The following is a 24,587-nucleotide window of genomic DNA, read 5'->3' on the forward strand; positions in this document are numbered from 1 at the left end:
GTCTGTAAGCTTAATTCCCTTAACGTCTCTTAATGGTTCTATTTATTTATTTTTTCCTGTCCTGAGCTCTGGGGTCTATATGCACAATGTAACTTCCAATTAATCCCCAGGGTCCTGGCTAAGCTCTGACTCACCTGGGCCATGAACACCGTTCAATTAACAGACCCTATTACCTTAGGCAGGCCGTGTCTTGGAAAAATATCTTTCAGGATCTACTTGACCACCGTTTGAGCCGTTGTTTTTTTTTTTTTTTCTTTTTTTTTGTGCGAAAGGATTCAATCCATCCTGAAAATATATCTACAAAGACTAAAAGATATTTACATCCATACCTTGCTGGCTTAATTTCAGTGAAGTCCACTTTCCAGAATTGTCCTGGTCTGGTTCCTCGTAGTTGCTTTCCTGCAGGAAGCTTGGAAGTGTAAGCATTAACCAATTGACAGAACTGACTGGCTTTTGTTACCCATTCAGTTATTTCCTTTCACTGTGAGTTAGTCGAAATCTCTGTTCTTGATCCTTCAGGAATGCCTGCAGCTTCTTTGAACCAAGGTGAGTAAGTTGATGTACATTTTTAACATAGTGTAGGGCTTTCTGAAATTGCAGGCTGGGCTCAGTGAAGTTGAGGAGTTCAGTGTCAGTGTTCTTAAATGTTATAAAAAGCTTGCTGGTGCTCAAGGGTCCATTGGAATTGGGCATCCTCATTTAACAACGGGTAAAAAGGAGCAGCTAAGAACACAAACCCAGGTATCCATATCCTGAAAAGCCAGCAGTCCCAAGAAACTCTCTGTGTTGTCTCCTGTTATATGGGGATGGTATCTGCACAACTGTTTGTTTTCTGGACTCAGGGAGCCATTATTTACCGCCACTAAGGGAATACTCGAGGAAGATTTCTTCTTGCTGGCAAATTTGGCCCTTTTTGGTAGAAGCTCTATACCCGACTTGAGCAAGCTCGGATAATAGTGCTTGGGTCCCAGACTCACAATTTTTCTTGTTGTTGGCTGCCAGTAGCAGGACATCCACATTTTGAAGCAGGGTGACTTCAGGGTGCTTAATTCTGAAGTTGATGAGATCTCTGTGGAGGGCTTCATCAAAAAGATTAGGGGAGTTTTTGAACACCTGTGGGAATCTAGTCCAAGTTAGTTGACCAGATGTTCTGGTATCTGTATCTACCCACTCGAAAGCAAACAGCAACTGACTATCTTTATGCAGAGGCAAGCAAAAGAAAGAATCTTTTAAGTACAGAACAGTATACCATTTTCACTCAGCAACAGCAAAGTGTTTATTGGGGTTCCAGCATGCTGGGACTCAGAGCTCACTTGAATAGAGCAGAGAGCCCTGAGAACAACTTAAACAGAGCTTATATATTTTCCTTGGAGAGGGCAGGCAGGGAAATTTATTGATGGGTCAGGGCGAGTGGGCAGTTTGTGTGCAACTGGGTGAGGGAGTACATTCTGCAGTTTGGCAATTGGGGACAGCACATTCTGGGAACAAAATTAGCAAACAGATCTGAAGATTTCAACAGTGTTTTGTTAAGCATAAAAAAAACCAGGAAGTGACAAATACCTATTTTATTAACCTTTCACCAAAGCAAAATGGAAAGTTAGCATGGATTTCTAAAAACAACCATGTCCAGGTTGCCTAATGCTCTCAAATGTCAATCCTATTGGTGACTACATATTTCTTTCTTCCTAAGATAATATATTCAACCTCAACCATGTTGAAAATGTCTAATCCTATCACTCACATTATACTTTGCCTGATTTCCTAATGTGTCTATTGATATCTGCTTTCCTACATAATCTTCCCTAGTTCATCATTGTGACTGACTCTTCATAGGTGCTCATATTTACTTTCACTCTCTACCCGAAACCCTATTGCTAATGAACCTCTTGTCCAATTTCTATACTCACTCTTTTTTTCTAAACCTACTTACTATTTCCTAATCCTACCGACTATTCGTTTTTGACTGGATGTTCTCTTGGACATTCAATCATCCAAGATACAAGGTCCTATGCCATTGCATATTGATTTATCTGAGACATCTGTGCAGAACATAATTCAAAGCTAAGTATCCCACTAAAGGGCAGAATGCATTTCTGGCTTCATATCGCACCTAGATTTCTGGTTTCATACTTATATTTCACCTATATATTCTTGTGAATATCGCAGGTACCCAATACCATTATTTGTCCCGCAGAATGATTCCTAACCCAAATAGAATATGTTATTAACCCTAACCATACACTCTTCCCTCAATCTAACTTTACAGAAGAGCAGGGACAGAGTTGGTCGTACAATACAGGAATGTCCAGTGTCTTTCACCTGCTGAGAACCTCAAAGGTTGATGCAGAAATGATCCCTGAAGAATATGTAGGCAGCTATGAATGACCTGAGAGAGCAAAAGTCATCTTCCATGGCAAACAACCTGGTCAGGATGAAGGGATGTATCTCAATCAGCCTCTCTCCTCTTGATATAAAGAAGATGGACCAAACCAACCCTGTGTGGAGAGCTTCTCCTGGGTGCCTATGGTTGATATAACATTCTAACTTCTGAAAGTGTCACAGGAAGTAGGGGTAGCCTCCATCTCAAGGGACCCTTGGAATCAACTGTTAGGACAAAGTGGTTGCCAAGGCAGTGACCTCATTCCTTTCCGGAAGAAATTGACCTACCTCACTTCTTTGGTGATGACTCTCTGAACTTGGGATCCAGGAAGCCAGGCACACAGAGCCAGTACTCGTCCCGTTCCCAGTAGGCTCACTTGTTTGGATTGAACAAGAACAGAGTCTGTCTTTCTTGCTACCTAATGATTTGAGGATGGCCAAATTCAAGTAGAGCTCTGAAAATGGGCTTTCCTGAGACAGAAGGTAGTATTCAGCACAGGATCCTGACAACTTAACAGAGTTGGACAAAGAGAACAGATATGAGACAGGACAGTCCATTTCAGGGGAACATAGTATGGCCCACCAGTCAGAGGACACTTTGGATAGTCACAGACTTACTTGGGGGAAGGAGGTGCCTTTTTGAGTGTGGCTGTGAATTTGTGGTTTTGTCTCATGTTCTGAGAATAGGTAGGAAAGGCTGTTTGTTTGGTTTGGAGTGGACAGTTCCTAGAAAGTCCTTTGACTAGGTGAGTGTCTCTAGGTCTGTGCATCCCAGTGTGCCTGTGGTTGTAGACATTAGCAAAGAGAATGCATCCATAGATGTGTTCTGTCTAGTAGAAAGCTTTCCAGCATTCATTCTTCCGAATTTATGAATGGACTGCGGCTCGCCTTATCGAAGTGCAACACCTACAACCTTCTTAATTTCCTGTTTTCTTCCTGAATTCTGGCCACTCTCCAGAATAGGCTCATCGATTTGTGTCAAAGATATGTACCACCTCCAAGCTCTATGACATGGCCATGTACTGGTTAGCTGAAGGGAATGGCGAGCATCTCAGAAAATTCAGATATCAGTGTGACCAGGAAAGTCTCAGTGGAGAAACACTGCTTTGGGCATTTTGCTAACCTATTATTCTGTTGTCCTGAATGTCAGGAAGGTCTTTGCCTCAGGCTACCCTTTGTGAAGCCTGAAGAAAACAGTTTTAAAATGGAAACGAATGGGCATCACCTGTGGCTCTTTGCTTAATTGCTTTGGTAAGGGATGTGTCTGAATCAGCCTCTTGGCTCTGTGTGAGGCTGTGGCTTAGATTATCAGCACCTGATGGATCTAAAGAAAGATCCAATGTGTGCATCCAAAACCAAAATGGCAAAAAGATCAGTCATTATGAATGAAGTCTCTTGCATTCCTCTCTTAGGTTCCTGACGTCCATCAAGTGAGAATAGGGATCCTTTGGGTCAAATGAGTTCTTCCAAGCCCTGCAGAGGTGGTTCTGTTTCCTCATGACTCCAAAATCACATAAAATATCCATACCTGACAGTCAGTAGGCCTCAAATTGGAAAACCAGAGCAGTATAAACGGCAGACCTATGTGATGAATTCTGGTTCACTGGAAGGGTGTCCAGGCCACCCTGAGGTTAGGCAAATGAGGGGCAAGGGAGCTTATTTTGGACACTCTCTTGGACTGCGCCATTCATGGAAACCTCCAGCCAGAGGTTATGATGAGTGTATATATGGAAAAAGATGAGGGCCTTGGGGGAGTGTTTTGGTTTTAATTGTGGTCATTTGTATGGCAGTTGGAAGAGATGACTGGGTCCATCAGGGCTTGAACTCTGGTGTGATTCCGCTCAGAGACTAAGTTCTGTAACTGACCTCAGAGAAGTAATTGCTTTCGAAAGGGATGTGTCTTAATCAGCCTCTTGACCCTGTGTGAGGCTGTGGCTTAGAATATCATCACCATATGGATCTAAAAAAGATCCCATGCGTGCATCCAAAACCAAAATGGCAAAAAGAGCAGTCATTGTGGATGAAGTCTGTCGCCTTCCTTTGTAAGGTTCAGATAGAATTAAAGAAATTGAAATTGAAATGTAAAGACCCAGGTTTTGTAAAGTTTACAAGCTGCACTCAGAACCTGAAATTTCTGAGTCAGTTAAGACAATTCTTGAATCTGCCCATTAGATGTGTGTTGAAATCTTCTCTGATCACCTTGTTACTTAACAACCCCTTCCCAGAAACCGTGCAGCTCAGCACGTATACATCTCAGGGCTTCAACCAATCAGTTTAAATGTGTACCCCTTCTCAGGGCTGACCAATCACTCCCTGCCCGACCTGTTCCCACCAATGAATGCGCTAATCATGTTTTTGAGTTGTTATTTGATTTTCCCGTGGTATATGATGATTTGCAAAAGGAGGCTATGATGCATGTAAAATCCCTGCCCTTTCTAAAGAATGTATATAAAGTCTGCTCAAGTTGTTCTCGGGGCTCTTTTTTTTGCTCCTCTGAAGTGAGCTCTGAGCCCCAGCATGATGGACCCCCCATATACCCTTTGCTGTTGCATGAAAAAGTCTCTTGGTGGTCTTTTCCTCTGACGTTTGCCCCACCTTTTCATCTGGAGGCCCTAGGTGAGATATCCGGTAGCGGCAGACGAAAGATCCCAACAGATTCCTCTCAGGGTAAGTAAGGTGCCTCTTTCTGGATTCGGGTTTCAGGTTAGCGCTTGACTAAGTGGCTGTTGGTGAAGAGCATTAGGTCTCTCCAACGGTGGCTGACAGACGAGTCACAGAGCCACAGGCCACATCCCTGGAGGACACTCGAGAGGACTCGGAAAATCGAGGAATAGTAGTTTCCTCAACTCGGTTGTATTTTGTTTCAGTATTCGGTTTGCCACGCCATCAGGTTTTGACAGCTACTCAGATTTGTTCATTGTCAGGAACTCATGTTAAGTTTACTGTCTGTCTTTATTGTCTAACCCATCAGGTTTTGCCAGTTACTCAATTCTAATCTTCGTCTTGGACACATCTTAAACATTTACTGTTTCTCTTTGTCTGTGTTGCATTTGTGTCTTCACTGTCCCTGTTTGAGTAACTCCCATTATGGGACAAAGCAATTCCACGCCTCTGTCTCTTACCCTTGATCATTGGACTGATGTCTGCTCAAGGGCCCAGAATCTTTCTTTTCAGTAAAACGCTGTACCTGGCAGACTCTCTGTGCTTCAGAATGGCCCATCCTCAGAGTCGGATGGCCCCCAGAAGGATATTTCCACTTCCCTCTAATCCGAAAAGTCAGAGATATTGTCTTTCAGCTGGTGCCATGTGGCCACCGAGATCAACAGCAATATACCCCATTCTTCATGATCTTATCATTCAAACCTTCCACTCCTCCCGCTCTTCCCTCCATTCTCCCTGACTCACAAGACTGGACACTCCTCCCCCTCCTTATCCTCTGCGCTCGCTCCCCAAACCCAACACGTTTCTGATGATTCTCCCACCGCTGACTCAGCCTCTCCACCACTAGAGGCAATTGGGACAGAACCAATCCCTCCAGGGGACTTCCCCGCTGCAGCAGAAGCCCCTCCTCCCCTGGAGGAAGCTCGGCCACCTAAAGCAACCTTCCGGCAACGGATAATAGGAAACTCGGAAGCACCCCTGATGCTCTCTCTCCATCCCTACAGGCCCATGAAGCGACCCAACTGGGACCCCAACATCTTTGAAGGTAGGTATCATCTGTCCACTTATCGCCGGGCTCTAATAACGGGTCTCCGAGCAGCCGCCAGAGGACCGACTAATTTGGCCTAGATAAGAGAGGTTATCCAAGGGCCTAATGAGTCTCCCTTATGTTTCTGGAGAGAATTATGGAAGCATATAGGAAATATACTCCTTTTGATCCTCAGGCAGAGGACCAAAAGGCATCTGTTGCAATGGCCTTTGTCAAGCAGGCTGCCCTAGATATTAAGAGAAAGTTACAACGTGTAGATGGATTACAAGATACGACTTTAAACAACTTAGTCAGAGAAGCTGAGAAAGTATATTATGAAAGAGAAACTGAGGAGGAGAGGGAACAGAGGAGAGAGAAGGAAAAGGAACAAAAGGAGGATGAAAGGAGCAAAAGGCCGAGTAAAGCATTGGCTAAGGTTTTGTTCACAGCAGCAAATACGGCAGAAGTTAAAAAGCAGGGAGACAGGAAGGGATACCTGGGCCCATGCCAAAGGCTACCCCTGGCCTCAGATCAATGTGCCTACTGTAAAGAAAAAGGACACTGGGCCAAAGAGTGCCCCAAAAAGAAGCAGCCGCAACAGCCAGCCTTGCTGACTCTAGAAGAGGACTAGGAAAGTCGGGGCTTGGATCCCCTCCCCGAGCTCAGGGTAACATTTGAGGTGGAGGGGACTCCAATGAATTTTGAAGTGGATACAAGAGTAGTATTCTCAGCCCTTAAGACCCCACTGGGCCACCTATCAAATAAATGGTCCCTAGTTCAATGGGCTAATTGCAGTATATATCGGGCTTGGACAAATAAGAGGATTATGGACCTAGGAAAGGGAAAAGTCCACCACTCTATCCTAGTAATCCCAGAATACCCAGCCCCATTGATGGGCAGGGATCTGCTTACCAAACTCCGGGCTAGAATAACATTTAACCCTGATGGTCCCCAAGTTAAGTTTCTAAAGCCTTCAGTAAAAACTCCCATAGTCACAGCTTTGACTATGTCCGTAGAAGATGAACATCAACACTTCGCTCACCCTAGGACTGATAAAACAGTCAAACTACCACAGAAATGGATAAAAGATTATCATAATGCCTGGGCAGAAACTGTAGGGTCAGGTCTACCCATAAAACAACCTCCAATAGTAGTAGAATTAAAAGCCTCTGCCTCTTCAATCAGTGTTAAACAATATACTCTAAGCAAAGAAGCATAGGATGGGATAAGGCCCCATATTCAGAAATACCTGGCTCTTCGGGTTCTAAGGCCCTGTCAATCAGCCTGGAATTCCCCCATGCTACCAGTAAGAAAGCCAGGAACTGTGGACTACGCTCTTGTTCAAGACCTAAGAGAGATCAACCCCAGAGTGCAGGACATTCACCCCACAGTACCCAATCCATATAATTTGCTTAGCACTCTGAATCCAGAGCTGGAATGGTAAACTGTGCTGGACTTAAAAGACGCTTACTTCTGCTTGGCCATACATAAGGACAGTCAGTTACTGTTTCCTTTCAAGTGGATAGACCCAGAAACTGGAACATCTGGCCAACTAAACTGGACTAGACTCCCACAGTGGTTCAAAATCTCCGCCACTCACTTTGATGAAGTCCTCCACAGGGACCTCAACGTCTTCAGAACTGCACACTCCGAAGTCACCCTACTCCAATATGTGGATGATCTGCTACTGAGCCGACACCAAGGAGAACTATGAGTCTGGGACCCAAGCACTATTATCTGAGCTTGCTCGGCATGGATATAGGGCTTCTATCAAAAGCCCCAAATTTATCAGCAAGAAGTAATTTTCCTGGGTTATTCTCTTAAGGGTGGCAAGCAATGGCTCACTGAGCCCAGAAAACAAACCTTTGTGCAGGTACCGCCCCCATCTAATAAGAGACAACTCAGATAGTTTCTTGGGATGCCGGCTTTTGCAGGTTATGGATTTCTGGGTTCGCTTCTCTGGCTGCCCGTTTATACACACTGATAAAGGGGGATGCCCACTTCAAATGGACCCCTGAGCACCAACAAGCTTTTGATAATGTGAAAAAAAGGCGCTGCTATCTGCTCCGGCCTTAGCACTCCTAGATGTAGAAAAACCCTTCATTCTCTACATAGAAGAAAAGAAAGGAATAGCACGGGTAATGCTCACTCAGAATTTGCGACCTTGGAAAAGGCCGGTAGCATTCTAATTAAATAAACTGGACCCAGTGGCTAGCGGGTGGCGCCATTGCTTAAGAGCTATAGCAGTGGCAGCCCTTCTAATAAAAGATGCTCATAAATGAACGTTGGGACAGAAGCTCACCATTATAGCCCCCCATGCCCTGGAGAGCATCATCTGTCAGCCTCCAGAGAGGTGGCTATCAAACTCCAGAATTAAACACTACCAGTGTCTCTTGCTTGACAAAGACAGAATAACGCTGGGACCCCCTGCTCCACTCAACCCAGCTACACTGCTGCCAGAAGTATCATCAGGACCCGTCGCTCATGAGTGTCAACACATACTGGCAGAGGAAACCAGTATATGACGAGACTTGAAGGATTAGCCACTGTATCGCCCTGAAGTCATATGGTTTACGGATGGCAGCAGCTTCCTCCAAGACGGTAAGCAGCGGGCTGGAGCAGCAGTAGTTAGCAAAACTAATGTCATCTGGTCCTTTGGTCTCCCAGAAGGGACATCAGTACAAAAAGCAGAACTGATTGCCTTTATGAAAGCATTGGTACTAGCAACAGGCAAAAAGGCCACCATATACACTGATAGCCGCTATGCATTTGCCACTGCTCATGTGTACAGGGCTATTTGCCAGCAAAGGGCGCTATTAACCTCTTCCGGGAAAGAAATAAAGAACAAAGATGAGATCCTCCACCTTCTCTCAGCAGTGCAGGGCCCTAAGGAACTAGCTATAGGGCACTGTCCAGGGAATCAGAAGGGAAATGACCCCGTGGTGGTTGGAAAGAGAAGGACATATGTGGAAGCTTAATTGGCAGACCTAAACGGAGAGACTCTGTTAACTTTTTTCACACCGGGGGGAACAACAATCAGGAGACTTGGCAGCCCCGGAACATTCAGGCAACATATCATCTGAGGAGACAGATACAGAACTCTGGGGCCCTACAGAGCCAAGTTTACAATTTCAAAAAGCCCACCTTTATGTCGAAGACTTACACCAGCTCACCCAATTAGGCTCAGAGAGGTTATAGGCACTCTCAAAGGACCGAAGAAAGGACTGATTATTGACTGACTCACAGTGGAAAGAAATAGCTGAGCAGGTGACTAGAGCTTGTCAAGTCTGCCAATTAGTTAGTAAATACCCATTCGAGCTTCCTGCACGGAAGCACTTACGAGGAACCAGACCAGGACAACTATGGGAAGTGGACTTTAATGAAATTAAGCCAGCAAGGTTTGGACTTAAATATCTCCTAGTCTTTGTAGATACTTTTTTCAGGATGGGTCGAAGCCTTCCCCATGAATAAAGAAACGGCTCAGATGATGGTCAAAAAAGATGCTAGAACACATTTTCCAAGGTTCAGCCTGCCTAAGGTAATAGGGTCTGACAACAGACCGGCATTCATGGCCCAGGTAAGTCAGGGATTTGCCAGGACCCTGGGGATTAATTGGAAGTTACATTGTGCTTATAGACCCCAGAGCTCAGAACAGGTAGAAAGGATGAATAGAACCATCAAAGAGACCTTAACAAAATTAAGCCTGGAGACCGGCATAAACAATTGGACTATGCTCCTACCTTATGCACTGTTTCGTGAAAGAAATACCCCCTCTGCCTCTTTGTGTAACCTCACACCTTATGAAATTTTCTATGGTGCACCTCCTCCAGTAAGGGACCTAACATCAACTCTGAGACTTAATGATTTCTTTCACACCCCCTTGCTTGACAGACTTAAAGCCCTTGAACAAACCCAGCACCCAGCGATACCTGTGGAAACAGTTGGCCATTGTTAATCAGCCTGGAGACAAGGGAACTCCACATCGATATCAAGTGGGAGACTTCGTCTATGTGAGCTGGCATCAGGTGTCATCCCTGGAACCCCGCTGGAAAGGACCATACCAGGTGCTTCTTATAACACCTACAGTAGTTAAAGTGGATGGGATCGCTTCCTGGATACATGCCTCACATCTCAAGCCTGCGCCCTATCCAGACTCCGGCTGGAAACTGGAACAGACTGGTAACCCTCTCAAGTTGCATGTCTGTCATGTGGGAAGGGCTATATACTCTTCCCCTGACCACCAGCAGTCCTAATCCCCATCAGCCTGTTCAGCCACAATGGCAAGTTATAAATCCTACTGGAAAGTATTGTTGTCTATTTCACATACAGCCTCCTTATGGACTTGGTGGCCATCTCTCCACCTGGACATTTGTCAGCTTGCCATACGCCTCTCTGATAGGATCTCCCTGACATAGAGGACCCCACACAGATCCCACTCAAACCCAAAACCAGGGCAACATAGACCACCTTACCCCATAAATTATGGATGTCATCCTTCCAAGCTCAGGTGTAAACTAGCCAGTCTTGATTTTTATGTGTGCCCAGCTGAATTCCAAAGTCGCAAACAGACCCAAACCTGTGGAGGACCCAGTGACTTTTATTGCAGATCTTGGGGTTGTGAACAAACGGGAGCTGCATGGTGGAACTCAAACTCCCCAGACAGTATGATTCAGGTAGGACCAAATGACACCTGGATTGATCCCAAGAAATGTGCCACTAGCCAAGTGGTGTCAAAAAGTCGCTGTGGAAAGAATAGTCTATGTTACCCCCTCAATATAACTTTCATGTCCAAAGGAAGGGGCTACCTCAGAACAACATGGCCTATGGGAAATGCTTGGGGAATGCGATTCTATATTTATGGCCCTGGTTATGACTTTTGTCTCTGGTTCACCATCCGGCTTAAAAAGATAGAAAATCCCACAGCAATAGGGCTCAATCCCCTCAGGCCAGTAATTAAGCCAACTTAATCTCACATGCCTAGATCTACCAGAACCCCTCTACCATCTCATACTTCCTGGTTTCTGTCTTTGCCTACTTCCCCAGTCCAGAATACAGCTGACTCCCCACCCTGGGAACTAATTAAAGAAACCTTTATGGAACTGAACTCCACACAGTCAGAATTCCTTGCATTTCAGCCCAGGTATTGGACAGCTCTGTAAATTATTGTGTAATGGTGCAGATACTCCCTAGGGTGCTCTATGATGATGCAGAATCATTTGAAGGTCTGCTAGCGGGACAAACAACCTGATTTTACCGGGAGCCAGTCTCCCTTACTCTATCCATCCTATTGGGGATAGGAGCTGCTTCAGGAGTGGGTATGGAAACAGCTGCTATGATCTGTGGGTCACAACAAATGGCCCGATTAGAAACAGCAATAGATCAAGACTTTAAGGCGTTAGAGACATCCATCACAGTTTTGCAGGAATCCTTAACCTCTCTCTCTGAAGTTGTTTTACAGAACAGGCGAGGATTAGACCTTCTCTTCATGAGGGAGTGGGGCCTCTGTGCTTTACTGAGAGAAGAATGTTGTTTTTATGCTGACCATAATGGAGTTGTAAAAGAATCCATGAGTAAATTGAGCAAATGCCTTGAAGAGCGCCAGAGAGAAAGGAAGATTCAACAAGTGTGGTTTGAGTCATGGTTTACCCAGTCCTCCTGGTTAACTACACTTCTATCAGACTTAGCTGGACCCCTTATCATCCTTACGGTTTTGCTAACTATGGGACCTTGTTTGCTAAACCGCATAGTTTCCTTTCTCCAGGTTCAGATTGGCAAGAAAAAAACTCATGGTAATCAGACAGAAATACGCTCCACTTGCAGAAATAAAATGTGAGAAACCGCAATAATTATGATTCATTACTTTTAAGATTAAAAGTAGTCAGAAAAAGGAGTGGAAAATGAAAGAATAAAAGAAATTGAAATTGAAACGTAAAGAACCAGGTTTTGTAAAGTTTCCAAGCTGCACTCAGGACCTGAAATTCCTGTGGCAGTTAAGACAATTCCCGGAACTTCCCATTAGATGTGTGTTGAAATCTTCCCTGACCACCTAGTTACAAAACAACTCCTTTCCAGAAACTGTGCACCTCAGCACGTATACATCTCAGGGCTTCAACCAATCAGTTTAAATCTATACCCTTTCACAGGGCTGACCAATCACCCGCTGCCTGACCTGTTCCCGCCAATGAATGTGCTAATCATGTTTTTGAGTTGTTATTTGAAGAACAGGGAAATTGTTGGTCTTACAATACAGAAATTTAGGCGATCTTCCACCTTCTGAGAACCTCAAAGTTCCATGCAGAAATCATCCCTGAAAAAGATGTAGGCACCTATGAAGGACGTGAGAGAGCAAAAGTCAACTTTCATGTCAAATAACCTGGTCAGGATGAAGGGATGTGTCTGAATCAGCCTCTTTCTTCTTAATATAGATTAAATGGACCAAACCAGGCCTGTGCGGAGAGCTGTTCCCGGGTGCCTGTGGTTGATATACCATTCTAACTTGTGTAAGAGTCACAGGAAGTAGGGACAGACTCCATCTCATGGGACCCTTGGAAGCAACTGTTAGGACAAAGTGTTTGCCAAGGCAGTGACCTCATTCAGTTCCTGAAGGAAATGACCTACCACACTTTCTTGGTGATGGAACTCTCTGAACTAGGGATCCAGGAAGCCAGGCACCCAGAGCAGTCCCAGTCCCAGTCCCAGTGGTCTCAATTTTTTGGATTTACCAAGGATAGAGTCAGTCTTTCGTGGTACCTACTTACGTGATGATGGCCAAATGTCAGGAGAGGTCTGAATAGGGGCCATTTCTGAGAAAGCAGGTAGTGGCTCAATCATGGCTCCTGACAACTTCAAAGAGTTGCCAAAGAAGACCAGATCTGAGACAGAACAGGCCATTTCGGGGAACATAGTATGGCCCACCAGTCAGAGGACACTGAGGATAGTCACAGACATACTTGGGGGAAGGAGGTGCCGTTGTGGGTGTCCCTGTGAGTTTGTGGTTTAGTCTCATGTTCTGAGAATAAGGCGGTTTGTTTGTTTGGAGTGGAATGTTTCTAGAAATTTGTTTGACAACATGAGTGTTTCTACGTCTGTGTATCCCACTGTATCCATGGTTGTAGACATTTGAAAAGCGAACGCATCAATGGTTGTGTCCAGTCTAGTAGAAAGCTTCCCAGCATTCATCCTGCCCAATTTAAGAATGGAGAGTGGCTTGCCTTATGGATGGACAACACCTACTATCTTCTTAAGTTCCTCTTTTCTTCCTGAATACTGGCCACTCTCCATAATAGCCTCATGGTTTTGTTTCCAAGATATATACCACCTCCAAGCTCTGTGACATGGTCATGTACTTGATAGCTGAAGGGAATGGGAGCATCTCAGAAAACTCAGAATTCTGTGTGACCAGTAAAGTCTCAGTGGAGAAACACTGCTTTGGGCCTTTTACTTACCTATTGTTCTGATGTCCTGAATTTCAGGAAGGTCTTTGCCTCAGGCCACGCCTTTGTGAAGCCTGAAGAAAATAGTTTTCAAATGGAAATAAATGGTCATCACCTGTGGCTCTTTGCTTAACTGCTTTGGAAAGGGATGTGGCTGAATCAGCCTCTTGGCCCTGTGTGAGGCAGTGGCTTAGATTGTCAGCACCTGATGGATCTAAAGAAATTTCCAAGTGTGCATTCAAAACCAAAATGGCCAAAAGAGCAGTCATGTGGATGAAGTCTCTCGCCATCCTTTGTAACCTTCCTGACCTCCATCAAGTGAGAATAGGGATCCTTTGGATCAAATGAGTTCTTCAAAGCCCTGCAGAGGCTAGCTGATAGGTTCTTGGTTTTTCTCATGACACCAATTCTCATAAAGAATCTACACCAGACAGTCAGTAGGCCTCAAATTGGAGAAGTGGAGCAGTTATAGAGCAGGCCTAATTGATCACTCTTTGTTCACAGGAAGGGTGTCCAGGCCACCCTGACTTTAGGCAAATGAGGCACAAGTGTGCTTATTTTGCACAGTGTCTTGGGCTACGCCCCTCATGGAAACCTCCAGCCAGAGGTTATGATGAGTATATATGTGGAAGAAGATGAGGGCCATGTTGGAATGTTTTGGTTTTAATTGTGGTCAGTTGTGTGGTGGTTGGAAAAGATGCCTGGGTCCACCTGGGCTTGAACTCTGGTGTGATTCCCCTTAGAGACTGAGTAATGGAACTGACCTCAGAGAAGTATTGCCATGAATTGTCTTGGGATTTTAGGAGGCCATGGATGAGAGTCACCCTTGGAAACTGAGATCTAAGAAAAGGGTGGCTTTCCAAAAAGCACTGTAAAACTCAGCCTGGTTATCACATGATTTTATTCTGAAATATTTGGCAGCCATAGTTGAGGGTCAAAACATACATGGACCTCACATTGGAGACCTCAATGGGCCTGGCTTCATGTGTCTTTTTGGCCCCTCTTTGGGAAGCCTTGCCTCTGAGAGTTCACCAGAGTTTTCCTTGAAATGTGCTTCCTCAAAATTTAATGGTTCCTGAATGAATTAAAACCCACAGTTTCTCCAACTTCATCCTTGAAAAATGGATGGATATATACCATGAAATTTTTGAAATTCCCATGACCAGGTGGCCCTGGAGAATCTTTGGATGTCCTGTTGCTGATCATGAGTATACCAGAGAATGCCTTGATTTACTGGGTTTCATAAAAATGGTGTAGAACAGAGATACCAGTATGTTGGAGCCTGCTGTGTAGTGGGCCTAGAGCTGTGGTGTGCAGGTGTGTGATAAAACATCTCTGGTCGTGCCATGTGGATCTGCCATTGACTTCCAAATGGCTTGTGGCTGACATGGTGCAGACAGGAATCACGTATATGTCTGAAACCTCTCCATAAAAGGCATCTTGTTATATGGAGATGTTTCAGGGCAATGTTCAGAATCAGGTTGCTATGATCAAGGGGGCAAGCTATGTGGGATAGAAGCCTGGTTGGTGCATTCTCCTGCAGACCCTGACCCACCACACGTGACAGGAGTCCCTCCAGCACTGTGTCCCAGTTTAAATCCTTGTATTTTGTGAAGCAAACACCAAACTCCCAGTGCAGCAGCAAGAAACACCATGAAAAGTGGAGGATGACCAAATGGCTTCACAGTCCACATGGGGTGACACTTGGCTTTCAGTGGCCACAGTTTACCTACAATAGAGAAGTGGGCACTACTGCCTCATGTTCTTTGGAAATGAAGAAACAATGTCCTCCAGGTCACATAGATGTAGACCCTGCTTTGATGCTCTCATTAGAATGGTAGCTAAAGCTCCTGTCAACAACATATATGTCAAGTGCCCAACCTCAGAGGCAGTTTCTCAAGTATTCTTTAGGCTGGCAGAGTTCCATGTTTGTGGAGTGTTTACCTTTTAGACCAGGACGCAAGAAAAGACCACTGACTCCAATTAAAATCAAATTAAAGCAAACTTATTATTTCCACCGCCCGGGCTGCCTCTCCCTCCCAAAATGGCGGGAACAAGAGAGCAACCCCACCTTTTCTACAGCCCGGCTTTATAGCCCAGAATGTTACACAAAAGAGTGGTTACAGATAACAGAACTCTGACAAGCGTCACACTAATGATAGTTTACTTTTTTTTTTTTTTTTTGCTGGCCCCAACATCAGAATTTATGAGGACCATTAGAGCCTCAGAGAGTGTCATCTGGCCCGGGAAGGCCAGTATTTATGAGGTGTCAATAAAGTTTCAGAGAGGGCTGTTATCTGGTCAGAGAGCCAGGCATGGGTGAGTTCAAGGCACGGGCAGGCATTCCAAGCAGGTTCAGAATTTGCTGTAATTTATAGTTAAGCCAAAATTATCTTTACATGGCTTTGTGGCAAGATGGCTCCCAATTTTAATCAAATATCAGGTTGGGTCTATCATTCCCTCATTTTCTAATATGTCCCTTTCAAATCTTTGATAGGGTAGGGGAAGAGCACTGAGGGAAATTTAATCCCTCAGGTAACAGTCTCCCTATTTTTTGAACTCGCCCAAAACCGGTCTCCCTGATTTTACCTGACTTAATTAATTACTTATATTGGTAGTCTATTTAATTTTGGCTCTATTGTTGTCAGAAGAGAGGCGTCACTCATTTTGGCTTTTTCTGAGATAAGAGAGGGTGACGTGATGGGGCACGGCCTGAGAGACATGAGTTGCCTTTTAGAAGTCAGTTCGGTTTGAAGTCTGTTTGGGGAAGTACAGGTTGTAACGTCATCTGGTGACGGGTTCTTCTATGAGAGAAACAAAATACATGAGTACTGAATAAATGTTGCAGCAGCTGAAACATATCACTGTATAGAAGTTCCCTCACCAGTCTTAAATATTCCCAGTTATCAGGACTGTCAACATAATATTTAACTTTTAGTGTTACAGTTGTCCCTCCCCATTAGATACAGTTTAATAATTTATTGTCATCTGATCTTGCAAAATCCATTTACTAGTATGACCTCTGTGTCTAATAGAGATACCCTTAATCCTGTTACTCAAGGCTGGGTAATCGTACTAGCAAACACCAAGACTGCCTGTGTAGGTTAGGAATATCTATAGGCCTTAAACTAAAAACTTCTGCCCCTGGCAGCTCCTCTTGATAGTCTCTTTTTTATAGTTATCAGGCATACTGTCTGAGAACCCTTTTTTGTAGCCTCCAGTCTTATTTATTTTGGGAGGCTAACATAAAGTGTATACCTTAAAATATTATTATTATTATTATTATTATTATTATTATTATTATTATTATTATTATTATTTAAAATGCCCAGGAATGGCTGTATTTTGGATTTAACTGTCTTTGCTAAATGTTTATGATGAAGCAGTCAAACTGACTTTTGTTTGTGTCTGTTGTGAACAGTCAGCTGATCTTTTACGGGAGTCATTCCTGGGGAAACTTGAGAGCAGCTTCTCACTTCTGCTAGTGCCACTTTCGCTAGGTGTGTCCAGGTCTTGCTTGACCATGTGGCCTCCCTCGGAAGCATCAGGGATGTTTCCCTTCTCTGATGACTGTCTTCTTCATAGAAAATGCACTGATTGGCTTTCTGTTCTCCAGTGGTCTTATTAATCTCCTTAATCAGGAGGTTATGTGGCTCAGAGTTGCAAAGCTCTTTAGAGAAGTCCCGTGTTCCTTGGATACAGACTGACTCAGAGGGCGAGAGCCAAATATTGGTTTTCTTCGCCCTTTTCATTTAACTTTAATTTTAAATCCTAATCTTAAACATCCAGCAAATAAATTTTAGCAGCCTTATATTAAGAGCACTGGGCTTTAATGTCTATAATTTAAAATTATTTATCTTTTTATGAATTGGGATCTGTATTTTCCTGTCTGTCTTGTAGGTGATGACTTATTATCTTAAAATAACCCATGTTGTGTTCTTAAAGCAACACTTCTGTAAAACACCAACAGGGAATCATTAGATCACTTATAAGGAAATTAAAAAATAAAATTAACAAGAGTAATATACTTAGTTCGTGTAATAGCTACCCTGAATTTTATGGTTGAGTTATACATTATATCCCCTGTTTGAGATCCTAGTAATCTTGACAGAAAAAAAAAACAACTTTTGAACATAACTTTAAATGAAATAACATCTGACCTACTACTTTTATTCTCACATGTAGTAAGTTGGGACACAGAACCTTATCTTAAGTAAGGCAGGGCTCTTTATAAATCTTAAGTGTTTTAGTTCCAAAAATGATCTTTGTTATTTAAATATCATTTTACAAAGTTTACATTAATTGTTTGAGGTCACATGAACATTAGCTAAAACCATATGATATAACATTTAAAACATGAATTAAAGAAAAGCTGAAAGTTTTAACCTTTACATAGATTAGGCTCTCATTAACATAAAAATACATTTAAATTGTTCCACAATGTAAAAAGTAACATAAAAATTTACATATCTTATTGATAACAGGTAAATAAATCCCCAATATATATATTTTTTTTACCATACAACTTCAGAGCACCAGCTTGATATAATGCTCTTTTAAATTTTCTACCTTAAAGAATTGTATTCCTGGAAGATATGAGCACATAAATAGCATCACAATTGCACTGATGTTTCTACATTAACCAAGTTTAGCTTTTAAACCAAATGGCTGTACAGTGCTCTAAAATAACTGATCTTATTTAATCAGTAATTTAATTTTTATGGTTGCTTGCACTAGAAAAATAAAACTTAATAAACACAATGTTATGGGTAAACTTATGTTTTAAGAAATTTTTGTCTCTTTAACACATGACTGATTTTTACAATATTATACATACTTTAGAACAAACTTATACAGACCTTAGTATATCAATCAGATATCAAACAAAAGTACTCATGAATGAGTAATCCCATATCAAATTTACTTTACTTATTTATCAAAATATTATACAAAAGAATTGAACAGTGTTGACCATTTTTTTTTGTTGAAGGAAAAGTCCTAGAACCAAGGCATATTAGACCTTTTGTTAACATTAACATTTTATTAGATTTTTGTACACCTAGAAAAACTTGTAAGCTTAAATTTAAAGACATTTATTTTTAGCAGTTTATCCAATTTAAAGTGAACCATTTAAATCACGTGAATTAAAAATCTTTGGATCCAATTTTTAAAGTTTGTTTTTGTGAGTGCTCCTTTTTTTAAGAGCGCTCCTTATATATGTTAATTTGTATATAATATATATGATATACGGACATATGTATATATAGACATAAAACACATAACAAAAGGGTGCACACATAATAATAGTAAAGGCCTTGTAGCTTTTCGCAGGTGAAATCTCCATTGCAATGTTTCAAAAACTCCATTGTTTGTGAAAGATAGAACTGATCAGAAAAATATTAACCTAGGTCTGTAGAATCAAAATCATAAGCTCAAAAAGAAAATACAGAATCTAAGGAAAAAAAAAAGAGTCCTAGAAAAAATGACTGGGCAGTTATTAGTAAATACCATGCAATGTAATTTTTTCTCCCCCCCCTCCTTAGGACTTTGATCAGTCTCCTACTGAGCTTTCAGGCTTCTTTCATTTGCATTTCAACATTAGTCCTGGCTGAGGTCTAAAAGGAGCAGGGAAAAACTGATGTTCTGAGCAGACACCTCAGGCCTAAGGCATTTTAACCATAATTTTCAGGTTTGGATGTTGAAAATTATGATACAATTTTAAGATTCAATTCACAAAATTTTATATCTTTACATCTGGTTTTGTCAACAGATACCATACTATGATGTACTACCCTTGTCCAAATTAATGTACTGGTACACACTGTGACATTTTCCCAGTCTACCCAATTCAAAACTGGTGAAAAATAAGACCGAATGTTTGGGAAGTTACTTGCCAACTTGGAAGTAGAGTTCTTTAGTATTCCATCCTAAGTATTTAAGTTCTCTGGCATGAATTATCTGAAATCATAAACTAAACAATTATCTAAACCCGACTTTTAACTGCAAGATTGTGCAATGCTTCAAAAACCCATTCAGATACCAGATTGTTACAATAAAACGTCATCATTTAGACACACATTGAGCTAAGATCATTCCCAAGAAACAATTTATAATATCAACACATTATTGCACATGTCTTAAAGGGCCAGAAACAAAGACACAAGAAAGACAGAAAGGAGTTCCAAACTATGGCTGACAGACAGAAGCCATTAAAACAGAGCAGAAAAGAGAAAAGTCTCCTACACCTGTAGCACGATAGATGTCTCCACAAGGGGATCAGATGTTTTCACAGAGGGGGCAACCTGAAATGTAATATCAAGGATCTCCATGGTGACTTTACTGCATTTAGTGTCCCCTTTTTCTTTTTCTCTTTTTTTTAATAAGACAGAGGTGGCATAATCCTTACAGTGCACGGAAGGAAGGAGGGAATTCTCTGAAGTAACAGGGCTTTGGCAGCTGCTGGGAGTCCCTCAGTCCCTCCTTTTACTTACAGGATTACCTCCTCTGTTTCGGTTCCACCCCAAGCACGCTCCGTCTCCTTACATTTCAGTAGTCAGCTCTCAAAAAGTCCCGGGGTCGGGGGGAGGGTATCAAAATTTGTCACTTAAATTTTGGTTCCTGACGTTGAAGCCAATTAATACCAATTTAATAATGAGGACAGGGTTTGAGAAAAAGAAAAAGGGAGGTTTACTGCTTTTCTTACAAAGGAGAAACACAGGGGACTCTGCCCAAAGGTTGTGACTCTCTTGATCTAGAGGGACAAGAGGTTTTAAAGGAGTTTCACTTTTTAACCTAAGAGATACTCAGTTCTTAGGTCACCAGCCGGCATTGCCCTCTGTAGTGGGTGTGCTTCAGGCAGCCAGCTAGGGGCTTCTCTCATCCTGCTTAACAAAGGGGGGGTAAAGTTCATCACAGTTTCTTAAAACACAGTCCAAACGGGTGTCAGGCTTACTTGCTTTATTACCCATTTTCACGTCCAATATCCTTAAATTCTTACCACAGAAATCACACAGCGAAATGCACAAAAACAAACAAACCAAAAACATACAGAACACAGAAAAAAAACACAAAGAAACAGAAAAACGGCGAAGAAACAGAAAAACAGAAGAGCAATGCAACGTCTTGCTAAAGCTCCTGGGAAGGAGCTCCTGTGTGCCCGTTGGCACCTCTCTACCTTTTCAGAGGAATTTCCTACAGAACAGAAGAGAGGACAGAATGATTCTTATTACTGTCCCGGACAGGAGAATATGTGACCCTTCCCAGGCCACCTCTCTGTCATCAGAAGAGATCTCCCTTAACCAGATATCAGTTGTAATAAAGGCGCCACTTACTTATGGAGGCCTCCTTCACCAGGTGCTTGCTAATAGTTTTAGTGCGATGGTTCACTACAGTGCTCCCCGGACTGAAGGCTCACTCCAAGGCCTTGGAACTTGACTCTCCAGCCCAGAGCCCTGAAGGAAAGGCCAGCTTCAGAATTTCCAGCAGTCTGGTCTTGTGATCTGGTCGGGTCATCTCACTGGGGAACTCCAAAATGTTAGACCAGGACGCGAGAAAAGACCACTGAGTCCAATTAAAATCAAATTAAGGCAAGCTTATTATTTCAACCGGGTGGGCTGCCTCTTCCTCTTAAAACAGCGGGAACAAGTCAGCATCCCCACCTTTCCTACAGCCCAGCTTTATAGCCCAGAAAGTTACACAAAAGGGGAGTTAGAGAAAACAGAACTTTGACAAGCATCACAGTAATTGTAGTATACATTTTTTTTGCTGGCCCCAGCATCAAAAATTATGAGGACCATTAGAGCCTCAGAGAGGGTCGTTGTCTGGCCAGGGAAGGCCAATATTTATGAGGTGTCACTAAAGTTTCAGAGAGGGCTGAAATCTGGTCGGAAAGCCAGACATGGGTAAGTTCAAGGCATGGGCAGGAATTCCAAGTAGGTTCAGAATTTGCAGTAATTTATAGTAAAGAAAAAAATACTTTTTCATGGCTTTGTGGCAAGATGACTCCCAATTTTAATGAAAGATCAGGTTTGGAGATCAACTCTGTCCTTTACTTTTGGAAACTCCTCTACCACATCCAAGTTTGTGAACTCATGAGCATTTTCTATTCCAGATATGTATTCACAGAACTTTTAACTCTACTCTTCTAATTGTGTCTTACTTGGGGTCAAGGTAATGTCAAGGCATTGTTCGGAATGAGAGTGGGAAGATTATTGTATACCACATATTTGCATACTCATTGGATTCATTTTTCAATTTTCCATTCAAAATACTATATCTCTGACAATAACCCATACCCTAATAGACTCTAACTACTAATACTAATATGATGGAGAAAAATAACCGAAACAGAATTGAAATACAAGCAGTTCAGAGAAGGCATGGTGTATATTGGACTTGCCTTTTGCAAGATAAATGATAGGTGTTATAAATCTAGCCAATTTTTAATTGAAATAGTTCTCCATGTGTTTTTAAAGTTAAAAAATATGTGTATTCCTGTCTCCCTTTCTCTGTAGCCTATTTAGCACATGTATTTTTATATGCACATAAAGAATCTTACCTGATACATGTACATTTTTGTGAGGTGCCTGACTTGGCAGTTACAAATTGTGAAAAGAGACCACTCCTCCTAAAAGCTGTTGGAACTGAAATTTCAAGCTATAGGTGAGCTTCCTAGTAGAACAACATTATACATAAATCCATGTTCAGTAAAATGAATGTTTTTGGATCTGTGGATGATATGTATTTCATGGTGAATTTCGTTTGGCATATATATTGCTACGTTTATTGTCTGTGGTTGTTTGTGTGTGTGTGTGTGTGTGTGTGTGTGTGTGTGTGTATACACTCTCCAGATTTTTCAAAATATGAAATATATGTGTATTATATACACTCCCTAAATTCATTCATGTTCATGTATGTGGATTAATAATCAACTTTTCACAAGATTATTCTCAGAAATATTCATCCATCTGAAATATATATTTGTTTCCTATTACTGAAAACTAACTTCAGTGAAAGGTGCATACAAATCCTAATATTTCTACAGTTACTGACCCAGTTTAACATCATTGCAAGTAGATTCCTATGGGACATGATGTGTATTTTGACGTTCATTTTTATTCAACACTGGTACCTTACTATTTATTCAGTTTATGCACATCATAGGATATATATTTCATTCACTACTTAGCAAATTTATAGGCATTTGTTTCACTTTCAATCACTTTCTTCTCCAGAACACATGTATTTCTCTATGTTTCTTGACTGGTCTTTTAATGAGACTTCTTTCCAAATACATTATTTTCGATTTCCATAATCATTTTGAAACAAATCTCACACACCCTTCATGATAAACCATAACCCTAAGATGACCATTAGATATATCACTGGTTGCAATGAATGATTGTATATCAATATAACAATTCTTATATATTTTCAGATATCTATTCAATCCCTTATTTAAAGTGGATCCAGTTATTTTGTTTATTCACAGTATGGTCTATTCATGCATTATCTCGATATTCATAGACACAGGGTACGCCTATTTGTACCCCTATACTAATTTATACATCTTCAAAATATTGCTCCCAGAAATGGTGGAAGAAACACTCATCTCACCAGATCTACATATACATATTATCACATAAATATTCTGGACACAAAAAGCAAAGGTCACATGTACAATTGTATCAAAGCCTTAATGGAAAGTGAACATGGATTACTAAAAACATCCATGTCCATGTTGCCTAATGTTCTCAAATATCAATTCTATTTGTGACTACATATTTGTTTCTTCTTAAGATTATAAATTCAAGCTCAAGCCTGTTTAAAATGTCTAATCCTATCACTGACTTTATACTTTGCTTGATTTCCTAATGTCTCTATTGATATCTGCTTTCATACATGTTTTTCCCAGTTAATCACTGTGACTGACTCTTCACATGTGCTGACATTTACCTTCACTCTCTACCCGAAACCCTATTGCTAAAAAACTTTTGGTCCAAATCCTATACTCACTTTTCTTTCTAAGCCTACTGACTACCTTCCTAATCCTACCAACTTTTGCTTTTTGACTGGATGTTCTGTTCAACATTCAATCATCCAAGGTACAAGGTCCGATGCCATTTATTATTGATTTATCTGAGACAACTGTGCAGCACATAATTCAAAGCTAAGTATCCCACTCAAGGGCCCAATGTCCTTCTGGGCTTCAAATCTTACCTAAATTTCTGTTTCATACTTATATTTCACCTATATACTCTTGTAAATATCGCAGGTTGCCAATAACATTATTCATCCTGCAGAATGATTCCTAACCCAAATCGAAGCTATTATTAAACCTAACCATACACTCTTCCCTTAATATAACTTACAGAAGAGCAGGGACAGAGTTGGTCTTACAATATAGCAATGTAGGTGATCTTCCACCTGCTGAGAAACTCAAAGATCCATGAAGAAATGATCCTTGGAGAAGATATAGGCAGCTATGTAGGACCTGAGAGAGCAATAGTCATCTTCCATGGCAAACAACCAGGTCAGGATGAACGGATGTGTCTGAATCAGCCTCTCTCTTCTTATTGTAGAGAAGATGGACCAAACAAGGCCTGTGTGGAGAGCAGTTCCCAGGTGCCAATGGTTGATATACCATTCTAACTTCTGAATGTGTCACAGGATGTAGGGGGAGCCTCCATGTCATGGGAACCTTGGAAGCATCTGTTAGGACAAAGTGGTTTCCAAGGCAATGACCTCATTCAGTTCCTGAAGAAAGTGACCTACCTCACTTCTTTGGTGATGCAATTCTCTGAACTTGGGAAACAGGAAACCAAGCACCCCGACCCATCCCAGTCCCAGTCCCAGTGGGCTCACTTGTTTGGATTTACCAAGGACAGAGTCAGTCTTTCTTGGTAAATGCTGATCTGTGGATGGCTAAATGCCAGGAAAGTTCTAAAGAGGGTCCTTCCTGAGAAAGCAGGTAGTGACTCACTGATGGCTCCTGACAACTTTACAGAGTTGGTAATGGAGACAAGATCTGAGACAGGACAGGCCATTTCATGGGAACATAGTATGGCCAATCAGTCTGAGGACACTCC

The sequence above is a fragment of the Callospermophilus lateralis genome, unplaced genomic scaffold (genome assembly GCF_048772815.1).
Source record: "Callospermophilus lateralis isolate mCalLat2 unplaced genomic scaffold, mCalLat2.hap1 Scaffold_72, whole genome shotgun sequence".
In the NCBI taxonomy this organism is placed as follows: Eukaryota; Metazoa; Chordata; class Mammalia; order Rodentia; family Sciuridae; genus Callospermophilus; species Callospermophilus lateralis.